Source organism: Coccinella septempunctata, chromosome 5, assembly GCF_907165205.1.
Source record: "Coccinella septempunctata chromosome 5, icCocSept1.1, whole genome shotgun sequence".
In the NCBI taxonomy this organism is placed as follows: domain Eukaryota; kingdom Metazoa; phylum Arthropoda; class Insecta; order Coleoptera; family Coccinellidae; genus Coccinella; species Coccinella septempunctata.
The window spans coordinates 20,938,190-20,947,867 of record NC_058193.1 but is presented as its reverse complement, the minus strand read 5'-3'; the positions used below and the strand labels follow the sequence as shown (position 1 = coordinate 20,947,867).

The 9,678-nt window shown below is 37.6% G+C and overlaps 5 non-coding genes across 5 annotated transcripts; all 5 read left to right on the top strand.

Annotated features, from left to right (window-relative positions):
- Positions 1-3,822: 3,822 nt before the first annotated feature.
- Positions 3,823-3,894, top strand: Trnah-gug. Its single transcript has one exon. It is a non-coding gene; the product is annotated as a tRNA-His (tRNA).
- A 394-nt stretch (positions 3,895-4,288) lies between these two features.
- Positions 4,289-4,360, top strand: Trnah-gug. The gene has a single exon. It is a non-coding gene; the product is annotated as a tRNA-His (tRNA).
- A 394-nt stretch (positions 4,361-4,754) lies between these two features.
- On the top strand, positions 4,755-4,826 carry Trnah-gug. The gene has a single exon. It is a non-coding gene; the product is annotated as a tRNA-His (tRNA).
- Positions 4,827-5,244: 418 nt separating this feature from the next.
- Positions 5,245-5,316, top strand: Trnah-gug. Its single transcript has one exon. It is a non-coding gene; the product is annotated as a tRNA-His (tRNA).
- A 391-nt stretch (positions 5,317-5,707) lies between these two features.
- Trnah-gug lies at positions 5,708-5,779 on the top strand. The gene has a single exon. It is a non-coding gene; the product is annotated as a tRNA-His (tRNA).
- Positions 5,780-9,678: the final 3,899 nt, after the last annotated feature.

The following is a 9,678-nucleotide window of genomic DNA, read 5'->3' as shown; positions in this document are numbered from 1 at the left end:
CTACTCACACGTCAGCAGATGGAACAATTTAGGCATACAGAGAGATAGATTGCTCTACATCATTGAACTCTAAAAGAACTGGAATGGCATCTCGATGTAGGCAAACTGAGGAAGACTGAAAGGGAAGATGTAGAGCAATCTATCTCTCCCTGCGCTCTGTCAATTGGTTTATAACGATGTAAACAAAAACCAGTTCTTTTAGAGTTCAATGCTCTACATCTTCCCTTTCAGTCTTCCTCAGTTTGCCTGCATCGAGATGCCATTCCAGTTCTTTTAGAGTTCAATGTTGAGAGGAGTTTATACCACGGGACTTTCTCGCCATCCGTATCAGCCGTAAGGGAGGAAAGACCACCAGAATGTGGGGTGCTGCCAGAACAACTGACCGATCAGTAAAATTTGTGACTATTACAACAGTTCTCACTTTCGTCGAAAAGATGGCAGCATCTTCCTAAAGTCTTTTTTCAATTTCAGCAGGTTTCGAATGGAGAGACTTTTCCAGAAATTTCTTTATGTTGAAATTCATTGATAAAATCATTTCACCTCGGAAAGTAAATAACCTGAATGAACAATTGTTTTTCAATGAAAAAATTTCCTAATTTTTTTTTCCGTTTGACGAATAAAGATATTTCTGACTTTCCGAGATGACGAACTGATTGAATTTAGTTATAATGAAAACCCCATATTAATTAGAGGTTTCTGATGTAAAATATACCTTTTCGCATTTTGAACTGACCACTGAAACGGTGTAGATCCCTCTTAACTTAATGAATTAGTGAATATAGGTTTTGAAAGGAGATTCTTAAGCTTCTTTCTGAAGCATAACATTCATCACTTAAAAAGAGAGCTTTACAATAAATATAATGTTTTTGCCTTTTCATAATAAAAATCGACCACCCTTTACATTCAAGCTTCATGAAGAAATTGCTCCACTGCTTGCGCGGTGGTCGTGCATGAATTTGCAATCAGAAGATTTCCGCTCCAAAAAAATCGATCTGCCCCGACGTTTTACGAAAAAACATAGTCCAATAAATCTATATTAAAAAAAGAGGATCTATGGTTTACTTCAAAATGCTTTATTGTTCAAACGATCGCACCAAATTGGACAATTCTTTTTTTGTTGTGTTTATTATTGTTAGGGCAAGGTTTATATAACAAAATATTCCCAAAAAAAATTGTACAGAACAGAAAAAAGGCATTCCTTTTTCTTACGACCAATCGTCGGCAAAACTAGGTTTGCCGGGTCAGCTAGTCATTGATAATTGGCGAATCCAACTACCGATGAGGGCGCTGCGACTTGTCAACAAACATGGCGGAAAATGAGTAATCATCGTGAAAACTCTATTGTGAAAGCAATGTTATCGTAGATTTTATTCGATTATAGAGATATTTGTAAAGGTAGTGAATAATTATGGGATTATTGATTGTGCTCGGGTTTCTCCAGAACTTTCCTGAACATGTTGGTGTCGTTTGATGAAGATTTTACAAGAACTTATATCCAGAAGATTTCATTCTATCATCACACTCACATGAATTATGTAATTTGTGGAAATAAATGAATGTAAATATTTGAGATAATTTATTTGGATGGAAACATATTATGCAGTTCAAAATGCCAACACAGAAATTATTTTCCAGCAATTACAACCAACTCAACAAGACCGCCTGAAAATTAATTCTACAGTTGTAATTTCATTAACGAAATTTGAAATTCTTGTCGAACGGTTTAATTATTGATCACTTTCAACTGCTTGCAAAATTCCAAGTCAAATCACTACTTTTCATTTGAAATGTTCCCAACATATCATCTCTTGAAGATTGCAAGTCCAGTAATGCATGTACAACTTCAGTTATGTCAGAAATTTAATCTCATATACTTTCTTCTGCTCAGGTTTCTCGGCACTATTGAAATCATGGAAATGAAAATTCGCATTGTCTTTCTTAATCGTTTAACACTAGAAAATTCATCTAGAACAAAGATATCTCCTAACCTAAAATTATAGTAAAAATCGGTAAATAGTTTCTCAACTGAATGACACTAATATAAATACTTACTGAATTATTTTAATACCTATTTTGCTAGTCAGACATCCAAAAAATTTTGTGAATATAGTTCACTGGTAACCGAATATATAATGAAAATATCTAACCCAAAGAAGTTAAACTCAAGTTATTACTCACTTTCTAGGTTAGTGATTTGGCCGCTAGGCGGCGTTTAGATTTTTGGATTCGCCAATAGTCAAAACCTACGGGTTTCATGGAAATCTAGACAAGAAGAGCCATCATTTCCAACGAGTTTTTTTTAGCATATTCATACTTGAAATTGCAAAACCTTTAAAATGTGTGGCTCGACCCTTCTTTGCATTAAGGATTCTTGGGGAATTTGCAAGTAAAAGATTTCACTCTAAATACAAATCGTAGTTATGACGTTTTATGGAAAAACAAACACAGAAGTATCCATTTGGATCATTTAATGTGGGCAACAACGTGTAGTGGAGATAAAACCGATCCAGTAAACTACCGCGGGATAACACTGCTGAGCACCTCGTTGAAACTCCTTACCAAGATCATCGCGGATAAAATAACCTCAACAACGCCTATAAGAGAGGAACAACAGGGATTTCGAAAGAACAGATCAACTACAGACGCACTGTTCATACTCAAACAACTTACAGAGAAATCTCGAGAGTACAACACCCCCGCCTATCTCTGCTTTGTAGACTTAACAAAGGCCTTCGATAGAGTCCAAATACAAGATGTTAGTACTATCCTACAAGACAGTGGAGTGCCGAAAGAATTCATAGAGCTCATTAAGGACATAAATGCGAACACGACAACTCAAATACGCACAAACTTCACCCTTACGCAGCGGCTACGAACGACTATGGGTATCCGCCAAGGCGACAGCCTCAGCTCTATACTATTCAACGCAATCATGGATGAAATGATAATAGCCGTAAAGAAAACTGGACTAGGATATCGTATGGGGAAACACAAAATGAGCATATTATGCTATGCCGACGACGCAGTGCTTATCGCTGAATCAGAGGATGACCTCCAGAGATTATTGTTGGCGTTTTATAGAAGGGCAGAACAACTCAACATGAAGATCTCTAAACAGAAGACCAAATGCATGACCATAGCAAGGGAGCCGTTACGATGCAAATTAGCACTGGAAAATAACACCATAGAGCAAGTCATGTCGTTTGAATACCTTGGATACAAAGTCACAAGCTCCGGTTTCCTGGAAGATGAAGTAACAGACCAACAAAGCCGCCTCAATATCAGGACATCTGAGATTCCCAATCTGGAAAAACAAACATCTGAGTATAGACTGTAAGTCGAGGGTATACAAAACATGTGTAAGACCAATTATGACATATGGCGCGGAAGCAAGGGCCGAAACATCTGTCACAAAAAGAATCTTAAGAACAACCGAGATGAAAACCCTGAGGACAATAGCAGGGTATACACTGAACGATAGGCAGAGAAACGAATCAATAAGGGAAAAGTGTCAAACAGACGATATATCGTGAGATGGATAAGGGGAAGAAGAAGGGAATGGAAACAGCACGTAGATAGAATGAGTCCAGACAGGATGGCCAAGATTGCAAGAGACAACATACCACACGGAAGAAGACCCCTGGGGCGCCCACCAAAACGATGGCGAGACAGTTGGCAATCTACATCCCAAGAAACAACAACATAGAGAAACCGGAATTGAACAGGCAGAGTGCCGTATAAAAGAGGAAGAAGAAGAAGAAGAACAACGTGTAGTGGGATGAGAGAATGCATTGGTAGTCGATGGTTTTCATAGCCTCCATAGCCGTGATCGTCTAGTGGTTAGGACCCTACGTTGTGGCCGTAGTAACCCAGGTTCGAATCCTGGTCACGGCAATGTATAAGCATTATCATGAAGAGGTGCCAGTTTTTTTATTCAAAGAACAAAGTCCAATAAATCATTGATGACAATCAAAGCAATGATCTGATACTTACGGGTTCCATGGAAATCTATAAGCCAAGAAGAGTCATTACTTCCAACTAGTTTTTTTGACATATTCATAATTGAAATTGCGAAACCTTAAAAGTGTGTGACACGATCCTCCATGGAATTAAGGATTCTTGGGGAATTTGCAAATAAAAAATTACCCTGCAAATACAAATCGATCTGTTATGTTGTTTTATGGAAAATCATACACAGAAGTATCCATTCGGATCATTTAACGTGGGCAACAACGTGTAGTGGGATGGGAAAATGCATTGGTAGTCGATGGTTTCCATGGCCTCCATAGCCGTGATCGTCTAGTGGTTAGGACCCTACGTTGTGGCCGTAGTAACCCAGGTTCGAATCCTGGTCACGGCAATGTATAAGCATTATCATGAAGAGGTGCCAGTTTTTTTATTCAAAGAACAAAGTCCAATAAATCATTGATGACAATCAAAGCAATGATCTGATACTTACGGGTTCCATGGAAATCTATAAGCCAAGAAGAGTCATTACTTCCAACTAGTTTTTTTGACATATTCATAATTGAAATTGCGAAACCTTAAAAGTGTGTGACACGATCCTCCATGGAATTAAGGATTCTTGGGGAATTTGCAAATAAAAAATTACCCTGCAAATACAAATCGATCTGTTATGTTGTTTTATGGAAAATCATACACAGAAGTATCCATTCGGATCATTTAACGTGGGCAACAACGTGTAGTGGGATGGGAAAATGCATTGGTAGTCGATGGTTTCCATGGCCTCCATAGCCGTGATCGTCTAGTGGTTAGGACCCTACGTTGTGGCCGTAGTAACCCAGGTTCGAATCCTGGTCACGGCAATGTATAAGCATTATCATGGGGAGGTGCCAGTTTTTTAATTTGAAGAACATAGTCCAATAAATCATTGATAACAATCAAAGCAATAATTGGATACAAAGCAATGATCTGATACTTACGGGTTCCATGGAAATCTATAAGCCAAGAAGAAGTCATTACTTCCAACTAGTTTTTTTGGCATAGATATTCATACTTGAAATTGCGAAACCTTAAAAGTGTGTGCCACGACCCTCCATGGAATTAAGGATTCTTGGGGAATTTGCAAATAGAAAATTTCTCCTCCAAATACAAATCGATCTGTTATGATGTTTTATGGAAAAAACATACTCAGAAGTATCCATATGAATCATTTTATGTGGGCAACAACGTGAAGTTGGCTGGAACAACGCAGTGAAAGTCAGTGGGTTTCGTGGCCTCACAGCCGTGATCGTCTAGTGGTTAGGACCCTACGTTGTGGCCGTAGTAACCCAGGTTCGAATCCTGGTCACGGCAATGTATGAGCATTGCCATGGGGAGGTGCCAGTTTTTTAATTTGAAGAACATACATAGTCCAATATCTCATTGACAATTGTCAAAAGATTGATTGGATACCTACGGGTTTCATAGAAATCTAGACAAGAAGGACCATAATTTCCAACGAGTTTTTTATAGCATATTCATACTTGAAATTGCAAAACCTTTAAAATGTGTGAGTCGACCCTCCATTGCATTAAGGATTCTTGGGGAATTTGCAAATAGAAAATTTCCCTCCAAATAAAAATCCATTTGTTTTGATGTTTGATGGAAAAACATCCATGATCCATTTGGATCATTTTACGTGGGCTGCAGCGTGTAGTGGTGTGGGAAAATGCATTGGTAGTCGATGGTTTTCATGGCCTCCATAGCCGTGATCGTCTAGTGGTTAGGACCCTACGTTGTGGCCGTAGTAACCCAGGTTCGAATCCTGGTCACGGCAATGCATGAGCATTATCATTGGGAGGTGCCAGTTTTTTAATTTGAAGAACATAGTTCAATATCTCATTGACAATTGTCAAAAGATTGATTGGATACCTACGGGTTTCATCGAAATCTAGACAAGAAGGACCATCATTTCCAACGAGTTTTTTTTAGCATATTCATACTTGAAATTGCAAAACCTTTAAAATGTGTGACTCGACCCTCCATTGCATTAAGGATTCTTGGGGAATTTGCAAATAGAAAATTTCCCTCCAAATACAAATCGATCTGTTATGATGTTTTATGGAAAAACATCCATGATCCATTTGGATCATTTTACGTGGTCAACAACGTGTAGTGGTATGGGAAAATGCATTGGTAGTCGATGGTTTTCATGGCCGACATAGCCGTGATCGTCTAGTGGTTAGGACCCTACGTTGTGGCCGTAGTAACCCATGTTCGAATGCTGGTCACGGCAATGTATAATCATTATCATGGGGAGGTGCCAGTTTTTAAATTTGAAGAACATAGTCCAATAAATCATTGACAATTGTCAAAAGAGTGATCGTCTAGTGGTTAGGACCCTACGCTGTGGCCGTAGTAACCCATGTTCGAATGCTGGTCACGGCAATGTATAATCATTATCATGGGGAGGTGCCAGTTTTGAAATTTGAAGAACATAGTCCAATAAATCATTGACAATTGTCAAAAGAGTGATTGGATACCTACGGGTTTCATCGAAATCTAGACAAGAAGGACCATCATTTCCAACGAGTTTTTTCTAGCATATTCATACTTGAAATTGCAAAACCTTTAAAATGTGTGACTCGACCCTCCATTGCATTAAGCATTCTTGGGGAATTTGCAAATACAAAATTTCCCCTCCAAATACAAATCGATCTGTTATGATGTTTTATGGAAAAACATCCATGATCCATTTGGATCATTTTACGTGGTCAACAACGTGTAGTGGTATGGGAAAATGCATTGGTAGTCGATGGTTTTCATGGCCCACATAGCCGTGATCGTCTAGTGGTTAGGACCCTACGTTGTGGCCGTAGTAACCCATGTTCGAATGCTGGTCACGGCAATGTATAATCATTATCATGGGGAGGTGCCAGTTTTTAAATTTGAAGAACATAATCCAATAAATCATTGACAATTGTCAAAAGAGTGATTGGATACCTACGGGTTTCATCGAAATCTAGACAAGAAGGACCATCATTTCCAACGAGTTTTTTATAGCATATTCATACTTGAAATTGCAAAACCTTTAAAATGTGTGTGTCGACCCTCCATTGCAGTAAGGATTCTTGGGGAATTTGCAAATAGAAAATTTACGTCCAAATACAAATCGATCTGTTATGATGTTTTATGGAAAAACATCCATGATCCATTTGGATCATTTTACGTGGTCAACAACGTGTAGTGGTATGGGAAAATGCATTGGTAGTCGATGGTTTTCATGGCCCACATAGCCGTGATCGTCTAGTGGTTAGGACCCTACGTTGTGGCCGTAGTAACCCATGTTCGAATGCTGGTCACGGCAATGTATAATCATTATCATGGGGAGGTGCCAGTTTTTAAATTTGAAGAACATACATAGTCCAATAAATCATTGACAATTGTCAAAAGAGTGATTGGATACCTACGGGTTTCATCGAAATCTAGACAAGAAGGCACATCATTACCAACGAGTTTTTTTTAGCATATTCATACTTGTTAAAAATTGAGCGAAGCCCCCCTCCGACCTCTCTCTAGTCTACGCTCCTGACCAGCTCCGGTGGCCACGTATGGTACCACGATTCTGCGGTGCGCTGGTTGAACGACGCAGCGGCCCCACTTTTCGGTGTTTTTCAGAAGTGAAAAACCACACATTTACATATTTTTCTTAAGACTCTCTTTGTTAGCTCCGTAGAATTAACTTCGCGCTGCTATCAATGTGATTTTGTAACACCTCATTTCAAGTTCACCTCTTTTAGTTGTTCTCAATTTTTAAGTCTTCTCGCACAATCCTGGTGCTAAATTGTTCTTCTCATAAGGTAACGTACTCTCAGACTGCTCAAAATTATAAATTACACCATTTTCATGACCATTTCACTCTGAAGAAATTAAGTCCACGTGCAAGAGATTCAGAATCTAGAAATAGATTCCGAATCCTTGCGAGCACTGCTCAATTGAAATGTCTTCTCAACTCAAATCGAACTATTGTCTTCTCAAAACTATATATTTTATCATATTTCATAATTTATATAGATTTTCAGACTTCTCTAGATCTTCTCACATGAAAATGGGTATGTAGCACCAGGATTGAAACTTCTCAAGTTCATCTCTATAAAATTGATATCTGATTCATTGTCTTCTCTTAATTATTAGAATCATTTTAATCATTTTTATAACAACTCTTATGATCACCTCGTTATACCTATAACTAATTCATGGTGTTGAGTTTCAGATGACTGAATCCTCATATTCTCCAGGGTGGACCCTGGATGTAGCTGTTTTTCTCAGAACAGGATATGAACACCTCAACGTTAGTTAAACGATCAATGACATTGCTCGATACACCTCGACCTAGGCTCCACCCTGGAAAGTCTGCTTGAACACTCATGTCTACTCACTTGGTATGGTCTACTCTTTATAATATGTACTCTCATTGTTTCTCCACTATTATATTCATTCATCGGACTCAACATGCATGTTAGTTTTCTCAGCCTTCAGCACATCTCAAAATCTACGATTAGAGATTTATTCAACTCAGTACTCTCATGACTTCTCTTAATTTATCAATTGTTTCTTCTATTTTTCTGATGAACGTTCTAATCGTGCTTACTTGTAAGCAGTTCGTCTCTGTAAATGCTGAATTCATTGATAAATTTTTGCACCCTTCAAGATCATCTCAATGTATATGAATTATACTATGTTCTTCTCATATTAATTATGATTGTCCTTTTCATTTAATTAATTATTATCGAACTTCTCATTTGATTAAAATTTATTGCCACGAACTGCTTACTTGTAAGCAGTTCGTCTCTGTAAATGCTGAATTCATTGATAAATTTTTGCACTCTTCAAGATCATCTCAATGTATATGAATTATACTATGTTCTTGTCATATTAATTATGATTGTCCTTTTCATTTAATTAATTATTATCGAACTTCTCATTTAATTAGAATTTATTGCCCTTTTCATATTATTTTTAATATTCTAGTGCTTCTCAAATTCATTAATTCTGTGCTTCTCATTTAACTTGTGCTACTCTTGTTCTGCTCATACTTACATTAACATTATTGATCAACTCAAATTTAATGTATCGATTTCTCGTTGATGATCAGACTTAGACATTGCAGTTTCACCTCGGGCCTATTTCTCTGTACTCTCGCGTCTTCTCTTTAAAATTCAATATTCTAACCTTCGCGTTTTCTGATAGAAAAAGGAGGCTCTCGCAATCAATTTTCAATTGATTGCCCTATCACTGTGTAACCGTCGTGTTGATATTGAATTTATTGAACTCCTCAACGTCTAAGTCTGACATCAAGTGACTTCTCATTTGAACTGCTCTGGACCATCTCTTGTTTTTAATTGGATATTGTCTCTCTGAGTTTATAGATGTGGTTAATATTAGTTGCTTTTTACTGTATTAGCTTCATGCAGGTGACATATTCATTTTATGGTTGTGAATGATACTTAATAAATGTTTTTATACCATCTCCAACTCAATTATCTTTTCATACAGTCCACTACTCTTTAATTAAAAATCATAACACCCTCGATTTTTTAACAATACTTGAAATTGCAAAACCTTTAAAATGTGTGACTCGACCCTCCATTGCATTAAGCATTCTTGGGGAATTTGCAAATACAAAATTTCCCCTCCAAATACAAATCGATCTGTTATGATGTTTTATGGAAAAAC